The 21,362-nt window shown below is 44.5% G+C and overlaps 1 pseudogene; it reads right to left on the reverse strand.

Moving 5' to 3' along the window:
* Positions 1 to 4,107: 4,107 nt before the first annotated feature.
* On the reverse strand, positions 4,108 to 4,637 carry LOC143987567 (lipid transferase CIDEC pseudogene; annotated as a pseudogene).
* Positions 4,638 to 21,362: the final 16,725 nt, after the last annotated feature.

Raw genomic sequence — 21,362 nt, forward strand, 5'->3', positions numbered from 1 at the left:
GCTGCCCTCTCATCCCTGTAGTGCAGTTCCCCCTCACTGTGCAGGCAGCCAGGAAGCAGAGAGATGACATTATCTCTCTGCTGCCTGACTGATAATCTGCTGCCTAACTCTGTGACACAGCAGGAAAGTGGCAGAGCAAGTGACAATCCATAATGTGTGGCAGGCGACGTGGCAAGTGACAACCCGGGATGTGGCAAGTGACAATCCGTAACGTGTGGCAGGTGACATGGCAAGTGACAATCCATAATGTGTGGCAGGCGACGTGGCAAGTGACAACCCGGGACGTGGCAAGTGACAATCCGTAACGTGTGGCAGGTGACATGGCAAGTGACAACCTGGATGTGGCAAGTGACAATCCGTAACATGTGGCAGGTGATGTGGCAAGTGAAAATCCATGACATGGCAAATGACAATCCATAATGTGTGGCAGGCAACGTGGCAAGTGACAACCAGGGACGTGGCAAGTGACAATCCGTAACGTGTGGCAGGTGACATGGCAAGGGACAACCTGGATGTGGCAAGTGACAATCCGTAACATGTGGCAGGTGACGTGGCAAGTGAAAATCCATGACATGGCAAATGACAATCCATAATGTGTGGCAGGCAACGTGGCAAGTGACAACCAGGGACGTGGCAAGTGACAATCCGTAACGTGTGGCAGGTGACATGGCAAGGGACAACCTGGATGTGGCAAGTGACAATCCGTAACATGTGGCAGGTGATGTGGCAAGTGAAAATCCATGACATGGCAAATGACAATCCATAATGTGTGGCAGGCAACGTGGCAAGTGACAACCAGGGACGTGGCAAGTGACAATCCGTAACGTGTGGCAGGTGACATGGCAAGGGACAACCTGGATGTGGCAAGTGACAATCCGTAACATGTGGCAGGTGACGTGGCAAGTGAAAATCCGTGACATGACAAGTGACAATCCGTAATGTGTGGCAGGTGGCGTGGCAAGTGACAACCCGGGACGTGCAAGTGACAATCCATAATGTGTGGCAAGTGACAATCTAGGATGTGGTAAGTGACAATCTGTAATGTGTGGCAATCTAGGACATGGCAAGTGACAATCCGTAATGTGTGGCAGGTGACGTGGCAAGTGACAACCTGGATGTGGCAAGTGACAATCCGTAACATGTGGCAGGTGACGTGGCAAGTGAAAATCCGTGACGTGACAAGTGACAATCCGTAATGTGTGGCAGGTGACATGGCAAGTGACAATCCGTAATGTGTGGCAGGTGACGTGGCAAGTGACAACCCGAGACGTGGCAAGTGACAATCTAGGACATGGCAAGTGACAATCCGTAATGTGTGGCAGGTAACGTGGCAAGTGACAATCCGGGACGTGGCAAGTGGACAATCCGCAACATGTGGCAGGTGACATTCTGCAAAGTGTGACAAGTGACAATCTGCATCTGGTGGCAGGCGACGTGGCAAGTGGACAATCCGCAATGTGTAGCAGGTGATGTGACAAGTGACAATCCTTAATGTGTGGCAAGTGACAATCCAGGACGTGGCAAGTGACAATCCATAATGTGTGGCAAGTGACGTGGCAAGTGACAATCCAGGACGTGGCAAGTGACAATCCATAATGTGTGGCAAGTGACGTGGCAAGTGACAATCCAGGACGTGGCAAGTGACAATCCATAATGTGTGGCAAGTGACAATCCAGGATGTGGCAAGTGACAATCCATAATGTGTGGCAGGTGACTTGGCAAGTGACAATCTGGGATGTGGCAAGTGGACAATCCGCAACATGTGGTAGGTGACATTCCGCAACGTTTGACAGGTTACAATCTGCATCTGGTGGCAGGCGATGATGGCAAGTGACACGCTCAGGGATCCCACTGATTTTGCATTATGGTGAGTTGAACTATTTCATTTTATATAACAGAACAGAAATTGGTTAAAAGGCCTGGAGGTCAGCAATGTGTTCCCTTCAGGGGCTGCATACAGTATACTGCATACTTTGTTGTTCAAAATTAATATAAGCTGTTGCCTGGGTACTGTGCCACATGGGTGTGGTAGTCTGTTGTTTAATAGCATTAGTTCATTTTTTTTTGGTGGGGGGGGGGCCCATACAACATTTTGCTATGGGGCCCTGTGATCTCTAGTTACGCCCCTGGGTGGGGCAGATGAAAAAGGGGGTACATTGGTGGGGTAGGTGAGCAGGGAGGGTACAGTGGTGGTGCAAATGAGCAGGAGGGTACAGTGGTGGGCCAGATGTGCAGGGTAGTACAGTGGCGAGACAGATATGCAGGGTAGTACAGTGGTGAAACAGATTTTCAGGGGGGACAGTGATCTGAGCTGTGAAGGTGCATGAATTGGGGCTGATCTGAGGCGTGAGAGTGCAGGATGTAAATTTGTCACTATTACTCAAGTAGCTTACAGCATTCACTTTATAAAAAATCTTTTTCTTGATCGAAAGTGTGACGTTGACATTTTTTGTTATAAAATCGGGACACTCGATTCTTTGAAAACATTTTTCGGCACACTGTGCTCAAAAGGTTGCCTACCCCTGCCATAGTAGAATTTATACAATCAATACAACGGGATTTCAGATGTTCCCAAGTTACAGGTTCTGATGTTTCTTCTTGTTCTTCTCTCACCCCTTTGATGGTAACATAACAACATAACCTCTCTTTTACTGGTGTCCCTGAATTACCACTTTCATACTCCAAAAACTTTTCTTTGTCGAAATATCCACCATGGAGTCACAGTTGAGAATACAGATCTGAAGAAAATTGAAAGAAAAGTTCTCATTCAAACCAAAAAAAAAAATTTTATACTTGTTTTCCACAAAAATTTCTATAGAAATAATAATTATAATTAATAAAGACAAATAAAAGAAATGATCTCACCATATTAAAAAAATAAAAAAATGTAATGTTAACAATTTCTGTACAGATACTCTGCATGGTTTGATTTTAGTTTTACCCTGTTATCAGGCAATAACTATAGTCTGGTGAATTGTTCCAACGCTAAACTAATTTATTTATATAAATGCATTTTTAGATCATGAAATAAGGAGAGCCTATGGCTTTTGAAAACCACACTATAACAGAATTCATACTGAAAGGGATCTCAGATGTTCCCGAGTTACAATTTCCGATCTTCCTTTTGATTCTTCTGATTTATCTCATCACCCTTGGTTGTAACATCAGCACCCTTTTGCTGGTGTGTCTAGATTGTCACCTTTATACGCCAATGTACTTTTTCTTGGCCAACTTATCTACGTTAGACCTGTCTTGCTCCACAACTGCTCTGCACAAGATATTTACAATATTTATTTCCAAAAAAAGATCAATTTCATATATTTCCTGCTTAGCCCAGATACATGTTTTATGTTCATTAATGTGTGATCAGTTTTGGATTTTGGCAGCCATGAGTTACGATCGATATGTTGCCATCTGTAAACCTCTATACTATTACATGATCATGAGTCGGAGAGGTTGCGTCCTCTTGGCCTCTGTCTGTTGGATGTTGGATTTCTTGGAAATGATTCCTCTAACTCTTTTACTATCACTCTTCACTTGCTTCAAGTCCAATGTGATCAATCACTATTTTTGTGATATTTTTTCCACTTAGAGAAATTACATGTAGTGATACAACCTCTTTAGATCTTTATGTATTTATAGTTGGACTTTTACACCTGTCTATTTCATTTTTTTTTACCTACATCCCATATGTGTACATTATCTTATGTATCCTTCACATAAGCTTTCAAACCAGAAGACTTAAAGCCTTCTATACATGTTCCTCACACATAATGGTAGTTCTATTGTTATATATAACAATTATCTTTCAGTATATTGCATCGGCCTCAATGAACAGTAAAACATACAACAAACTCTTTGCCTTGTTAAATACAGCTGTTGTCCCTATGCTGAACCCGATGATTTACAGTTTGAAAAATAACGATGTAAAATCAGCTTTACAAAGGATGTTTAAGAGAAAATAAAAGGCTGACTTTTTTATCTGAATCTGTATCCAATCATGTAAAAAACAAAAAACAAAATTAACTAATACTATTTGAATGTAAATAAAACATTATACATTTATAGGAGAGCTCCATGAAGGATAATTAGAAGAAATGGTGGGAGTTAAGTGTAAGTGTACTTGGCGCTGTAGTACTGAAGATCATAGGACAGTGTATGCTCCATAGAGTGTGGCTTTGACATTGATGCGTTCATTGAAATCCTGTGGATGATTCTTGTACAGGTCGAAACTAATCGAAACCACATTGATCTTCTCCTGTGGCTTGCTGGACTTGGAATTGTGGTAGCCTGCTGTCTGGGAAAGTTCCCATGTCTGCCCTTTGGTCAGTGCCATGAAGACAACTCCACTATGCACTGACTGAAAGAAGTCCTCGGTGTCTACTCTGGTCCCATCTTCATCCAGACCCAGCTTGATGGCATCACTCATGGGCCTTGATCAGTAGCTCTCCCAGACTATCCACTAGAATGCCCTTGCAGATGCTCCGATCAAAGTTACAGGCTCTGAAGGGTTGAGGCTTGTACGCTGGGCAAGAGAGAAACTGTCAAGTCATAGTAGCACTGACCGAGACACATTTGGAAAGAGATTTGGGAGAGAGGAGACTCTGGATTATCATCAGTCTGTCCTCCTCCTCCATCAGGCTGTTAGCTGTTCCCTATTACCTGGCTGGTTAGTTTTGTTTGTATGATGTGTCTCCTCCCCTCCCCTTGCCCAAACTGCTTAACTGTAATGTATGAGCTTAGGTAATGACAATTCAGTGCTCACCTCCCAGCTGTGTGGAAATAAACAGGAGGATAGGTCAGTAGTCATTAGTCCATCCCTGCATTGCATTCCTGGTTTGTTGTCACATGCTCCTGCCTATCCCCCATCCCCATCCCCATCTTAGTCTGCTGTCATTGGGATGTTGCAATGGCTACACTCATAGCTGAATCATAATTGCATGATCGGTGCCATACAAGTAGCACAGGCTGCATAGGTGCCGGGTGCGATCAACTGCTGCTGGGTCTTGTAGGGGAAAGGTCACCTGGATCTAACAACTGCCATGCCCTTTGGCTACACACCCAAAAATATTGGATTGGGCTATAATGCAATTATTTAAGCAGTACAGGAAAGTCATATTACCATTTGTAGCGGATGACATTTGAGATCAAATGTCACACACATTTTAAATTTAGTTTTTGGCCTCAGAACAATAAAGGTTCTGAGGGTTAATTATGTAGGTAGGCCTTAACACCAGTCTGGCCAGGCTGTGTTTGAAAGTTCTGTCTGGTCATGTGAAGGGTGAGGTGCACATGACAGGCCAGAACCAGGTCTGGTTGGATGTTTGGGTATCAGCCTTCTCATAGCCAGTCAGTGTGAGTGCCAGGGCCCACTGAGGAGTCTGGGAGGGGGTACTTAAGCGGGTGTGGGTCACGTGTTAGAGGTGCTGAGGTGTTCGTTCGTGAGACCCGCGTGGTCGGGTCTGTGTTCCAGGACCAGGGTAGCCCCGTGAGGGGTCCTGGTCACGGGGTGTTTCGACATCCCGCAACATGTTCCTGTCAGTGGCCCCTGATAGACCTGCCTGGTCTGGGGTAGAGATCCGTCTGTTCCCGAGTCTCGGAACCGGCTGGTCTGAGGCGCAGTAACTGAGGGAGGATTCCCAGTGCCCGGGTGTGCTCTGGGGTTGGAGGGACACCACAGCTCGTGGAAGTGACCTGGGGAGGACTCTTCAGAGGAGGGCCGGCAAGTGGCATCCTGAGAAGTGCCTGGTTACTGAGTTGGGAAAGACCTTGATGAATTCACATTTTTCAAGTACCATTGAGGAAGCGAGAAATGTTCCAGGTACGGAGGAAAAAGGTTCCTGTTCACCTTTAGTCAATTGTTCAAGTTTTGAGTCAACGTGCTGACTGCAATGATCTCTGACTAGAGATCTGTTCAGCCTTGAAGTACCCAGCTGCGAGTGGCTACTCTCTGGGTGAAAATAGAGACTTTGCTAGACCTGCAGTTCAAGGTGCCTGAGTTCTTCACCCATGACCTCTGTTCCCTAAGGCTGCATTCACACCTGAGCGTAGCGTGTTTGAGCGTTTTTACCGGCGTTTTGTCGCGCGTATTAGTTTTCTGGCATTTTTTAACTGAGGCGTTTTTTTTTCAGCCAATAGGAAAAATATTTTTCATCTGCTTCCTGAGTACTGTACTTTAATGCACTTCCGGTTCAGCATTGTGCTCCCTGCTCCATATCTACTATCTACTACAAAGATGAGTGACGATGAGATGGCATGTTTTGTGGCAGCATCCGCTGTTGCCACATTTTTTCTGCGTGAACAAGAGAGGAGGAAGAAGAGGGCACGCAGATATTGGATCCACCCCGTAATTGCCGATCGGGAAGAGAGAGGGCAATTTTGGGTTATGTACAGTGACCTACGTGACCATGAAGATACATTTTTGGACTACACCAGGATGTCCATAAAAAGGTTAGTCAAAATAGTTGAATTCATAATGTTTGACATTGTTCCTGTCTTATTTTATAATGTCCACCCATAAACGCCATATTTGTTATTTTTTTTTCACAGCTTTGATGAGTTACTGGGTTTACTCAGTAGTCGGTTGCAGCGAATGGACACATATTTTAGGAACAGTATACCCCCTATGGAACGACTAATTATCACACTGAGGTAATATTGTCATATTTCTATTTAATTTTTTAACCACTTACCACCTCACGCCAATGTACATCGGCAGAATGGCACGGCTGGGCACAAGCACATACCTGTACGTTGCTCAGTGCCCAGCCGTGGATCGGGAGTGCCCCGCCGGTGGTGCGTTCCTGACCCGGTCCTGAGCTCTGTGACCCTGGCCGCAGAACCAGCGGACCTGATCGCCGCAGGTGTCCCGCAATCGGGTCACAGAGCTGAAGAACGAGGAGAGATCCAAGTAGACAAACCTCTCCCCTTGCTTCCTACTGTGGCTGTCACCGTTCGGAAAGACAATCAGTGACGTCACATGCCAGGCCACGCCCACTAAAATAAAAAAACACATAACGTCATACATAATACCTACACTGCCCCCTAGTGGTTAACACCTTCCTGCCAGTGTCCAAAAATGTGTTAAAAATGTCCGATGTGTCTGCAAAAATTTCGCAGTTACAATAAAAATCGCTGATCGCCGCCATTAAAGCGGGAGTCCACCGGGACTCCGCGTTTTTTTTTTTTTTTAAAAAGCCAGCAGCTACAAATACTGCAGCTGCTGACTTTTAAATAGTGACACTTACCTGTCCAGCGCGCCCGCGATGTCGGCACCCGAAGCCGATCGCTCGCTCGTCTGTCAGGTCCTGCCGCCGCCATCTTGGGTATGGGAATCAGGAAATGGAGCCTTTCGGCTTCATTTCCCGGTTCCCTACTGCGCATGCGCGAGCCGCGCGGCGCAATCCGGACGGTCCCCGCTGCCTCTGGGAGCTATGTGTTTCCCAGCAGGCAGCGGGGCACTTTCTGAAGGGGGCGGGCGCTTGCGGAAAGGGGCGTAACGTACGCCCCTTTCCGCAGAGAGCTAGCCCGGAAGTGGGTGCAGTTACCTGGATTATCCAGGTAACTGCACCCCCCTCCCCCCTGAAAGGTGCCGATTGTGGCGCCGGAGGGGGGGGGGATTCCGATGAGCGGAGGTCCATTTTAGGGTGGACCTCCGCTTTAAAGAAAAAAAAAAAAGATAAAAATGCTATAAAACTATCCCCTATAAACGACATAAATTTTGTTTTGAAACCACGTTGCATGTCCGCGCAATTGTAGCGCCACAGTGCCGAATCACAAAAAGGGGCCTGGTCCTTTGGCTGCAAATTGGTTTGGGGCTTAACTGAGATTAAAGCGGTAGTAAACCCGCTTTTTTTTTTACCCCTGCAAAGCAAAAGGCATAATGAGCTAGTATGCACCGCATACTAGCTCATTATGAAATACTCACCTTAGACCGAGGCCCCGACATCTAGCCGGATCCACGCCGAGGGAGCTGACATGCTCCCTCTGCGTTTCTTCCGGGTATCGCGGCTCTGGCGCTGTGAGTGGCTGGAGCCGTGATATCGTCACTCCCACGCATGCGCACGGGAGATTTCATTCCGGCCGGCCAGCCACTGCTGGATTTTCAGGCTGAGAATCCCCTTGTGCGCATGCACCGCTGCAGTCAGCAGCGCATACTGAGGGGAATATCTCCTAAACCTGTATGGTTTAGGAGATATTTTTTTTACCTACAGGTAAACCTTATTATAGGCATTCCTGTAGGTAAAAGTCCCAAAAATGAGTATACAACCACTTTAACCACTTTCAGACCGGACCATTTTGCTGGTCAATGACCAGAGGTCTTTTTACAATTTGGCACTGCGCTGCTTTAACTGGTAATTGCGCGGTCATGCAATGTTGTACCCAAACAAAATTTGCGTCCTTTTCTTCCCACAAATAGAGCTTTCTTTTGATGGTATTTGATTGCCTCTGCGATTTTAATTTTTTGCGATATAAACGTAAAAAGACCGCAAATTTTGAAAAAAATTATATTTTCTACTTTTTGTTATTAGAAAAATCCAATAAACTCAATTTTAGTCATACATTTAGGCCAAAATTTATTCAGCCACATGTCTTTGGTAAAAAAAAAAGTCAATAACTGTATATTTATTGGTTTGCGCAAAAGTTGTCACATCTACAAACTAAGGTACGTTTTCTGGAATTTACGCAGCTTTTAGTTTACGACTGCCTATCTCATTTCTTGAGGTGCTAAAATGGCAGGGCAGTACAAAACCCCCCCAAATGACCCCATTTTGGAAAGTAGACACCCTAAGGAAATTGATAAGAGGCATGTTGAGCCCATTGAATATTTTATTTTTTTGCCTCAAGCGATTGAATAATGACAAAAAAAATATATATTTTTTTTTTACACAAAGTTGTCACTAAATGATATATTGCTCACACATGCTATGGGCATATGTGAAATGACACCCCAAAATAAATTCTGCTGCTTCTCCTGAGTACGGGGATACCACATATGTGGGACTTTTTGGGAGCCTAGCCGCGTACGGGGCCCCGAAAACCAAGCACCGCCTTCAGGCTTTCTAAGGGCGTAAATTTTTGATTTCACTTCTCACTACCTATTACAGTTTTGAAGGCCATAAAATGCCAAGATGGCACAAAACCCCCACAAATGACCCCATTTTAGAAAGTAGACACCCAAAGCTATTTGCTGAGAGGCATGTTGAGTCCATGGAATATTTTATATTTTGCCACAAGTTGCGGGAAAATTACAAACTTTAATTTTTTTTTATTTTTTTTCACAAAGTTGTCACTAAATGATATATTGCTCACACATGCCATGGGCATATGTGAAATGACACCCCAAAATAAATTCTGCTGCTTCTCCTGAGTACGGGGATACCACATGTGTGGGATTTTTTGGGAGCCTAGCCGCGTACGGGGCCCCGAAAGCCAAGAACCGCCTTCAGGTTTTCTAAGGGAGTAAATATTTGACTTCACTCCTCACTACCTATTACAGTTTTGAAGGCCATAAAATGCCAAGATGGCACAAAACCCCCACAAATGACCCCATTTTAGAAAGTAGACACCCCAAGCTATTTGCTGAGAGGCATGTTGAGTCCATGGAATATTTTATATTTTGCCACAAGTTGCGGGAAAATTACAAACTTTTTTTTTTTATTTTTTTTTTCACAAAGTTGTCACTAAATGATATATTGCTCACGCATGCCATGGGCATATGTGAAATGACACCCCAAAATAAATTCTGCTGCTTCTCCTGAGTACAGGGATACCACATATGTGGGACTTTTTGGGAGCCTAGCCGCGTACGGGGCCCCGAAAACCAAGCACCGCCTTCAGGCTTTCTAAGGGCGTTACAGTTTTGAAGGCCATAAAATGCCAAGATGGCACAAACCCCCCCCCAAATGACCCCATTTTGGAAAGTAGACACCCCTAAATTTAGGGGTACACTAGTGAGACTAGGTAATAAATGGCGGGTGCCCTGAAACTATAAAAAAATAACTAACCAACCAGCGTCACCTGTAACAGTTATATGGTGATCACTGGTGAAAGGGTTAACTAGGGGGCAATCAGGGGGCTTTATGCGGTAGTATATGGGGGTCCCTGGCGCTATAAAAAAAGCTGCGGCGAACCTAAATACCTATCTGCCTACCTAGCGTCACCTGTGACACTAATACAGCGATCAGAAAAACGATCGCTTATTAGGCTGGGTTCACACTGGAGCGATGCAGGAACGCCACGAATCCGCGGCGGGTTCCCGCATCGCATGCCTCCCGGCGGCAGTTCACACTGCCCTATGCGAACTGCTGGGAGTGTCAGTGAAATGTTAATGACACCCCCAGATCAGTTCGCATATCGCAGTGCGATCTGCAAACTCGGATCGCATGGTGTGAACACCCATGCGATCCGATTCTGCTGCGGACCAAAAAAAGGGTCCCGTGCGAGTTTGCGGCGGGTGCGACACGAATTCAGCCATACTATCTGTATGGCTGAACTCGAATCGCACAGAGATCGGATGTGATTTGCACTGCAGTGCGGTGCGAATCACATCCGTTCTCATAAACCGCTGCAATGTGAACCCAGCCTTAGTAACACTGGCGACGGGGGGTGATCACGGGGTTAAACCTTTATTGGGGGGGTTAGGGGGGTACCTTAGAACTAAAGGGGGCTAACCCTAACTGCCCTAACAGTTATTACAGTCACAAATGACACCCGCCGCGTGATCAGGGGGTTAAACCTTTATTAGGTAATAAATGGCGGGTGCCCTGAAACTATAAAAAAATAACTAACCAACCAGCGTCACCTGTAACAGTTATATGGTGATCACTGGTGAAAGGGTTAACTAGGGGGCAATCAGGGGGCTTTATGCGGTAGTATATGGGGGTCCCTGGCGCTATAAAAAAAGCTGCGGCGAACCTAAATACCTACCTGCCTACCTAGCGTCACCTGTGACACTAATACAGCGATCAGAAAAACGATCGCTTATTAGGCTGGGTTCACACTGGAGCGATGCAGGAATGCCACGAATCCGCGGCGGGTTCCCGCATCGCATGCCTCCCGGCGGCAGTTCACACTGCCCTATGCGAACTGCTGGGAGTGTCAGTGAAATGTTAATGACACCCCCAGATCAGTTCGCATATCGCAGTGCGATCTGCAAACTCGGATCACATGGTGTGAACACCAATGCGATCCGATTCTGCTGCGGACCAAAAAAAGGGTCCCGTGCGAATTTGCGGCGGGTGCGGCGCGAATTCAGCCATACTATCTGTATGGCTGAACTCGAATCGCACAGAGATCGGATGTGATTTGCACTGCAGTGCGGTGCGAATCACATCCGTTCTCATAAACCGCTGCAATGTGAACCCAGCCTTAGTGACACTGGCGACGGGGGGTGATCACGGGGTTAAACCTTTATTGGGGGGGTTAGGGGGTACATTAGAACTAAAGGGGGCTAACCCTAACTGCCCTAACAGTTATTACAGTCAAAAATGACACCAATGCAAAAAAAAAAATATGCAATTGGTGTCACTGTGACTGGGGGGGCAGGGGTAATTGGGGGGGTGATCGGGGGGTGAAGGGGGGGTGTGAGTGTGCCTGGCATGTTCTACTGTGTAGTGTCGTGTTGGTGCAACTCACCGATCCTCTCTCCTCGGTGCCGGAACGAAAAATACCGACACGGAGGAGAGATTACATCACTTCCTCTCCTGTGTTTACATTACAGGAGAGGAAGTGATGTCACGGAGCATTTCCATTCGTCGGGAGCGATCGCGAGGGGGTGGCCATGAATGAATGGCCGCCCCCTCATCCCGGATCGCTCCCGAACGAATACCGACCGCCGCAGGCACCGGGGGGGGGCCCGATGGGGCCCCCCACCTGCGGGAAGGCAGGGACGTACAGGTACGCCCATATGCCTGCCCGTGCCATTCTGTCGACGTACATCGTCGTGCGGCGGTCGGCAAGTGGTTAATGAAGAACCTAATATGAATAATTTTTTATATGCCTAAAATAAACACCAATCACACATTTTTAAAGCCAAATAAAAACTTTATTTTTTTTATTTAAAATATTACTGAAATATAACTTTTTCTGTTATAACTTTTTCTGTTCGTTTGTGCGTTTTGCACATATACAGCTCAACAAAGAAATAGAGCTAACGTAGCTCATGAATCAAAAAAATAAAAATTAGAGGCGATGGAATGTTTGGGAGGAGTTGACTCCCTCATTGGGTGTATTCACCACATTCATTGCATGGCCATATTGTGACCAGTTGGAAATAGAGGGATTCTCATTTTGCTTAGAAGGTGGTGGTGGTGGTGGTGGTGTTGGCAGAGGAAAGTAATTTGAAGGTGGTGGTGTTGGCAGAGGAAGGTAATGAGAGGATGGTGGTGCTGGCAGATGGGGCGGGGGGTGATTTGCATAGGGACCATAAGGTGTCGAAGGCTCTGAGGACCTATATGTGGGGGTTGGTGGTATAAAAGTCGCAATATAGCGTATGGTACCTGACAACATGTCTGCCTGGAGTTCTGATGGTACCTTCTCCATCAGACCTTCCAGACATCTTGCAGAAACCTGCACATGAGACCTGTTGCTGCTAATTTTTTCTGACATACTGGTCATAATGTCCAGCATGCGGTTGAAGTCAGGATCAGGAGCCTTCCTTCTTATTGCTCTAGCAGGTACACGAGCAGAAATGGATAGTGGGGACGCCTCATCTCGCACATGTGTCTCAGATGTAGACCGTGCTGGAGTCGACAATTGGCTCTCCAGATCTCGGCCTCCTTGATCACTTGATGCTTGGCTTGCTTGCTGACTTTGATCACTTGACGCTTGGCTTGCTTGCTGACTTTGATCACCTGATGCTTGGCTTGATTGCTGACTAGCATCTGTGTCCAAATCCTCATTTGGATTACTGTCCTCCCAGCAGTTTTCAGTCCTGAAAATAGAATTGAATTATTATAACTTTCTCTTTAAATTTTGTTTAATGACATTCGTACACAGATGATAGCTTACCGCCCCAAAGCCAGCAATGGCCGAAGGAATTCCATTTCTTTTGCATGCAGATAATCTCTCGGAGCACATGCCCCAGATCCACTCCTAAATTCCCTTTGCAGTCTTAGATGTCGAGTGTAGGCATCACGTATACTCTTCCACTTTATTTTGAGCAGTTTAACTGTTAAAAAACACATTAAAATATATATGTTTATTTCTTTGTAGGTACCTAGCAACCGGACAATCTTTAGCGAGCATACACTATGCCTTTCGTGTTGGAAAATCCACAGCAAGCTACATAATTCGTGACACTTGCTCTGCTATTTACGACATACTAAAGGATATTGTATTCAAAAAACCGACAGCGGAAGATTGGTCAAGGATCTCGGATGTTTTCTGGCAACGCTGCAACTTCCCCAACTGTGTTGGAGCCATCAATGGGAAACATATTCGCATCGTAAAGCCCATGGGTAGTGGAAGCCAGTATTTCAATTATAAGAAATATTTTTCTTTTGTTTTAATGGCAGTGGCTGATGCCAATTATTGCTTCAGCTACATTGACATTGGATCATATGGTAGCAGCGCTGACTCTGCTATTTTCTCACATTCATCATTTGGACACCTGCTGCGCAACAATTCTCTGGACCTTATAGAAAACAGGCCACTCCCTGGCACAAATGGCCCTCCCCTACCCAGTGTTTTTGTTGGAGATGAGGCCTTTGCTCTGAGTGAGCATCTTCTACGGCCTTACTCGGGGCACAACCTGACTGAACATAGGAGTGTGTTCAATTATAGACTAACACGAGCACGTCGCGTTGTCGAATGTGCATTTGGCATATTGGCCAACAAATGGCGGGTACTGCACACTCCGATTGTTCTCAACATGCAAAATGCAGTTTGTGTTGTCAAAGCTGCATGTGCCTTGCACAATTTTGTTCGCCAGCGGGATGGATTTGACTTTGAGGACCCAGTCCATGAGAACATGGAAAGGGCTCATTGGACCGGTGTTCGTGGAAGCAGACAAGGGACACAGGTCAGGGATCAATTTGCCTCCTACTTCATGTCACCAGCAGGACAGGTCCCATGGCAGCTTGAGGCAATCTAATAAACTTTAGTTCTTTGTAAATACGACCATAGTATATACTATGCTGTACTGATTTATTATAAAAAATGCTTGATGTATTGACAAGAAGTCCCATGTTTTTTTTAGAAATATATATATTTTTTTATGCAGTATCCTTCCAATATCCACTAGGGGTCAGAGTGTGTCATCATGTATTTATGACATTCTGCTAATACTATACTCATACTCCCATGCATAGTCCCCTTTCACACTGTGGCATTGTTCAGGCAGAAGCAGTGAAGGAGCAGTGTATTCACTAGCTAGCGCACCGCTCCAGTGTGAAAGCCCTCCGGCTTTCACAATTGAGAGAAAGGAGCCGGTATAGCACCTGAAAAAGCGACTCCTTTCACTGCACTGTGAAAGCAGGAGTGCTGGAGCAGGGCACTAGCAGGACGGTAAAAAAAGTCCTGCTAGCAGCATCTTTGGAGCGGTGAATACCGCTCCTACCCATTGAAATCAATGGGCCAGCGTGGCTATACCACCGGCAAAGCGTCGCTGCTAGCGGCCGCTAGAACGCTGGCAAAGGGCCGCTGCAGCGGTGCTTTGTGTGCGATTGTGACCCTTTGCCAGCGTTCTAGCGGCCGCTAGCAGGGCAGTTTTAACCCCCGCTAGCGGCCGAAAAAGGGTTAAAATCGCATGCAAAGCACCGCTGCATTAACCCTTTTGGGCAGCTAGCGGGGGTTAAAACTGCCCTGCTAGCGGCCGCTAGAACGCTGGCAAAGGGCCGCAATCGCACACAAAGCACCGCTGCTAGCGGCCCTTTGCCAGCGTTCTAGCGGCCGCTAGCAGGGCGGTTTTAACTCCCGCTAGCGGCCGAAAAAGGGTTAATGCAGCGGTGCTTTGCGTGCGATTTTAACCCTTTTTCGCCGCATACCACATACGAAATAACGGCAAAGCGCCAACCCACCAACACCCGCACTGTCCCAGTGTGAAAGGGGCCTTATAATGTACTAATCATCCTATTATGTCCCTATTGTGGTTATGTTTGCAGGGGGTTCTCTTACCTTTCTCATCCTTCACACGGCCAGTTAGGTCTGCCCAGTTTGGAAAAACTTGGATGGCAATCTGGTTCCATGCCCTCCTCTTGCTCGCTCGCAGTTTGTAGCATGGATCTCTCATATTATATAGACAGGGGTGCTCCTTCACCATTCTTATAAACCTCTCCTGATCTAGGAGACATACTGTCTCATCCAGTTCTTCATCCATATTCATGTTCTCCATGTGAGCTAAAAATGGTGATCTGTGCACTTCCTGTGTATTTTTTTTATGTCCTTTATGTCATTTCCTTATTTAAATTATGTAAATTATATTTTTTCTTGAGCAGATACAGCGTCAAAACGCCCATAGAAACGCTCGTTGTCGCGCTAAACGCTCGAATCGAGCGTTTCCATTAGTTTCTATGGGAATGAAAACGCCCGATTCGCGCGACAAAAAAGGGTCCGGAACTTGTTTGAGCTTCAGGCTTAGGGCTTCAGGCGACTTGGAGTGGAGATGTGAACCATCTCCATTGAGAATAATGTATTTTTTCCCCTCCAGCATTTTGTAGCTTCAGGCGACAAGCTACAAAACGCTCAGGTGTGAATGTGGTCTCAGAGACTGTGTTATTTAAAAGTTCTACTGCAAAATAAACTTTTTTTAAAAGGACTTCATCTGTGTCAGTGTATAAGTCATTGAGTATCAACCCTGGGAACCCCTAGACGTGGAGGAGCAGGCCAAGAGAAGGTAACTGGTAAGCCCATCAAGTCAAGCCCGCCCTGCAATGGGTTATGGCCGCTACACATTTACCGCATCTTCTCAAGGTTTTTAATGCAGCCTGGGAATGTCAGACCCTCCCTCACTCCATGACTAAGGCTAACATAGTCCTATTACTCAAACTGGGAAAAGATCCACTGGACCCAAGCTCCTACAGACCCATATGCCTTTTGCAGGTGGATATTAAGATTCTAGCCAAAGTGCTGGCCCTGAGACTCAATAAGGCCATGTTGTCAATTATCCATCTGGACCAATCAGGCGTTATACCTGAGAAGTCAACTGTGATTAATTTGCGTAGGCTATACATCAATATATAGTCCCAATCTGATAACAATGGAGATAAGGCTTTGCTGTCGTTGGACGCCCACAAGGCTTTTCGACAGCGCAGAGGGGCCATACCTGTGGGCCACCATGCACAAGTTCAGGTTTGGCCATACCTTCCTATCTTGGGTAAAATTACTTTACAGTTCCCCGCAGGCAGCCATTAGAGAAGCAGGTCATGCCTCCATGCCTTTTCCCCTATATAGAGGTACACGCCAGGGATGCCCTTTGTCCCCTCTCATTTGCCATTGCTATAGAGCCTATAGCTGCCCTGATCTATACAAACCCCTCTATTTGTGGCTTTAAATATGGCAAGATTCATGAAAAACTCATGCTCTACCCCGATGATACTATGTTACTCTTGGGGGATACTGCGGATTCCCTGCAAGAAGCAATTTCGAAACAAACAAAAAAGAAACTGTGCTAATGTATAAATACAACTAGACAGATGCACCAAAACAACATACATTTTTAATGAAAGATAATGGAAGCAGCAACTCTCCTGCATAGCATCAATACAGTGAATGGAATAAAAAGAAAACTAGAATCGCACTAAACCTATGAATATAAAGTGAGTATAAACCACTAAAATAACCCACCGATTGAGGAGTAATCTCAAATTCAGCGTGAATTTACAAATCTATATGTGTTTTATACTAGAGCTATTAATCTCATATGCATAAACACCCATAGAAAAAAGGTCTTCTAAACCACCAAATAATAAATAATCAGAATTTGGCTGTACCAAATAACAAAATGTGTGTGACATATATATAAATGAAAAATACATAATGTCCGACCATATATGTATAACTAAAATATATGTGACATCCACCCGTGCAGATTAAGTGAAATAAAGTCCATCCACAAGTAAGATGAATCTTCAATGTTGGTATAGAGAAGCTTGTGCTAAATCCACCACCGCTGTGTAGAGAATTACTTCTTACCAGAAGCCCATGATTCCCGTTACAGAGGATCTAGGGAAGCCTGTAGCAATGGTATACTCTCCAGGGCGTATCAAGTAGGACCCATATACTTCAAATTGCCTGTGGTAATAGTGCAATCTCCAATGTACACCAAGCAGGACCGTTACTCTTCAATTAGCCTCATTGAATTCCAGCCCATAAGTAGATGTGTGCGGTATGTAAAAATATAAATGCTCCAATAGTATAAAACCTTAAGATTTATTAAAATTGTAAAGCAAAGTATCACACTTACAGATATACAGTAGTATCAGAAAAAGCATCTGTAGTCTGGTGCGCTGGCTAGCACACACTCAGACAAGCTCGTCCTTCTGGGAAAGCAAACAATAACACGAGGCCTGCACGTCGCTCTGCCCTATGCGTTTCGTAAAAAAGTTCCGTTGTCCAGGGGCATGGGCAGCGTGCTGCGTCACCTCCCTTTATGCTATGGCAAACTGACCAAGCCTCATTCTGGGCCGTAGTCCACTGACAGACATGCGTAGTAATAGTATGGAGGCTCACAGGGCCCCCCCAAACACATATTAACGGGACATGATCGGGATAACCTCCTATCTGCGAAAATATCATAAATTAAAATTGATTTAAAAAGAACAAAGGACTAAAAGTACTAAAACAGCAAAGTATCCAACATGTGTCCAAACCCATATGGCAAGGGCACAAGAAGGAAAATATGGATCTTGGGATGGCCCATCTCCACCCGTTATAGGCAGAAGTAGGTCAGATGCCAACACTAGTGTCACCTCCAGCCACCAAGCCGGGTTACTCCTAATGGTCAAATCGCATATGACATTTAGACATCAAGGGACTGGATCTTAGCTGACACCCAAATAACAAAATATGGGAAGCTCGTAATCTCAGCTTTAATAGACACTCATAATATTAAATAACCACCGATGTGCATACATGCAATGTGCATCTAATGCCTGTAATAAGGTGTCACAAAAGTATACCCTAGAATTTCCAATGTCAGAAAAACAGTAACATTTATAATACTAAAAAAAACTTATCTTTCCAAGATTGCATGGACAATAATGCAACGATGGAAACCAAAACTAAAAATGTGTAAATAACTTAAATCCTCAGTATGAGATAAGTACCGGAAGCAAGGACTAATGTCTATGTAGGGGTCTCTCTCTAAATTGATGAGAAGGCATCTAGTGGGCCAGATATATAAATTGCAGTCTCAAAATGACCTGTTAAATAACCAACCAGTATAATAATGACCTATGCTTGGGAGTTTGGCAATAACATACAGCTCACAATCATATAAACACCCAAAATAATATCATAGCACCCAAAACATTATGACATAATGAAAATTAGGGATTAAGGGTGATTGACTCAATACAGTACAGACCTAATATCAAGAGTTGTTAATGAAAGCATTCACGTCTGTATCGACGTTGAGGCCAAAGGAAACATATGTCTTAAGTCTATGGATCCAGGCCATTTCTTGCTTTTAGATTTCCCTAGCTAATGAACCATCTCTCCAGTGGGGTCTATATTTATCTATCCCCAAAAACAGTGCATTGGACGGATCCCTATTGTGCACTTGATCATAATGTCTTGAAACCGAATGTTTGTCAAAACATTTTCTAATATTGCTGATATGCTCATTCATTCTGACCCGAAGAGCCCTTTTGGTCCTCCCCACATACTGTAAGTCTCACGGGCACTGTATGAATTATACCACGCCCTCAGATGAACATGTGATAAAAGACTCAACCACATATGATCATGAGGTACTGGTAGACACAATATTGCAGATTTTTCTCTCCTTACATTTATTAAGACAGCAAACCTGACAATTTTCACACCTGTAATAACTCCTGAGGTTCTGAAAAAAGCACCTAAGAAGCAATTTCGGTCATTACCAATTTTGGAGTATATTCAGGCTTGGTGATCAACTGGAGCAAATCCTCAATCTTATTGTTAGAACAAAAAAGCAGAGCTCTATGGGACCAGCATAAGAACTTGCAGACCTTTAGCCAAGTAAAGTTGATTTGAGAGAATTAAAAACAACTGTCAATGATAGAAAAAATAAAGTGTAGAAATTTGCAAAAGCAACCATAAAAACAAATTGTCATTATTGATATACTGTGAAAAAACTGACTTTGATAAGGTGCAGGCATTAGAAACATGTAAGCCACAGTCGCCACGGCAACATAGAGCTTGCGGTCCACCTCGACAGATCAACTACCCGATAATTTTCGCTTCCAGCCTGACGTCCACATCATCTCAGGGGCCTGGCCCCGGTCAGCTTGATTGGCTTCTCTGGCTCCATTCCCCAGTGGAGTGCACTATAACACACCTCCCGTGGCACAGCGGGTTTGATATCCACGACCAGCCACCAGACTCACAGTTTTCTCTGCCCCAGTGGCTCCCTCCAGAGATCCGGTTGTCCACCTTATGACCGAGAGCTGAAGCATACCGTTTGATGCTAACCCTTCATCATCTGGATGTCTTGGTGGTTTCATGCTTACTTTTTTCACAGTATATCAATAATGACAATTTGTTTTTATGATTGCTTTTGCAAATTTCTCCAATTTTTTTTATCATTGACAGTTGTTTTTAATTCTCTCAAGTGTGCATCAAATAAATCAACTTTACTTGGCTAAAGGTCTGCAAGTTCTTATGCTGGTCCCATAGAGCGCTGATTTTTTTTTTCTTTATGTTCTGTTATCAACCTTTTCCAGTGGTTGGCGGCTGCACTGGGCTTCAGCTTATTTTACATTTTTCACGATACGTATACCTTCATAGATGGCTGACAGTTATAGCGCTTAAGGACCTTTTGTTGTGTTTTCAATCTTATAAAAAGACGAGAAGTTGGGGCTTTATATGAGACCATGACTATCCAGTACACAGATCTACATCCCTATTGGTTTGTAAAGGAGGAGAGAAGGGGGAATAAGGGAAAATTGGACTTTATATGAAACACAACACTTGGGTAGATTGAATCACTCAAATATTATCATAAACATATTTATTAATAACACAATTGAGCAAAGTGCAATAGATAGCATGATTAGGTAAAACATAGATAATACAGAATACAGATAAACATGACTAATGCATCATATAGTAAAATAGTAGACATTGTTGCACATGGTATATCAGTATTTAATTGATGATTCAAACTGGCCAAACCCATGGTATTTGCATGATTGCTGTGGCATAGCATCAAATATAAAACTTGGCCCGTTTCGTGGGTTGTCTCCACTCATCAGGAGCAGCTATACATAAGGGATACCTATAATGGTTTGTAAATTAAATAAATAATCAATGGTAATTGATTAGAAAATAGGGAGAGAGAGAACAACAAATATATATATATATATATATATATATATATATATATATATATATATATATAAAATTAACCAGGATGTAGATCATAATGATAAAGGTCAGAGGCGTTGGGGGGTGAAGAGACATATCCCACGAGACAGGATAAGAGGGCCAAAAAGGGTACTTCCAGTAAGAATGAATATTTGCGAAGAATACCATGGGTTTGACCAGTTTGAATCATCAATTAAATTCTTATGTTTTTACCTAATCATGTTATCTATTGCACTATGCTCAATTGTGTTATTAATAAATATGTTAATTATAATATTTGAGTGATTCAACCTACCCAAGTGTTGTGTTTCTCCCCTCCTTTACCTTTCAATCTTATTGTTAGACTCCCCAGCTGACAGTCAGGGCCTTACACTCCAAAATATTCCTGTAACCTTCTTCTTTAAATATCTGGGGGTGCATGTCACCCCGCAGCCTCGTGAATATGTATCCCTTAACTTGTCACCACTATTGGGCTGAGTCCAGGATAAAACTAATATATGGTCTAAACTTAGGATGTCACTAGTAGGTAGAGGGAATCTCATAAAAATATTTTTATGCTACAATTTTTCTATATTCTGCTTAAAACACCAATGCTTGTTCCACTTAAAGTATTTTGAATCATTAATCTTAGGGATGAGCTTCGTGTTCAAATCGAACATACGTTCGACTCGAACATCGGCTGTTCGCCCGTTCGGCGAATTCCGAACGTTATGGGCCGTTCGCGCCAAATTCATCGCAGTGCATTGCTGGCTCATGATTGGCCAAGCATGCACTGTGACCCCGCATGCTTGGCCAATCACAGCGCCAGCAGCGAGGAGAGCCATGATTGGCCACAGGCAGGATGCCTGTGGCCA

This window comes from Lithobates pipiens, unplaced genomic scaffold (genome assembly GCF_037356315.1).
Source record: "Lithobates pipiens isolate NorthernLeopardFrog02 unplaced genomic scaffold, aLitPip1_a1.2 Scaffold_1, whole genome shotgun sequence".
Taxonomy (NCBI): Eukaryota; Metazoa; Chordata; class Amphibia; order Anura; family Ranidae; genus Lithobates; species Lithobates pipiens.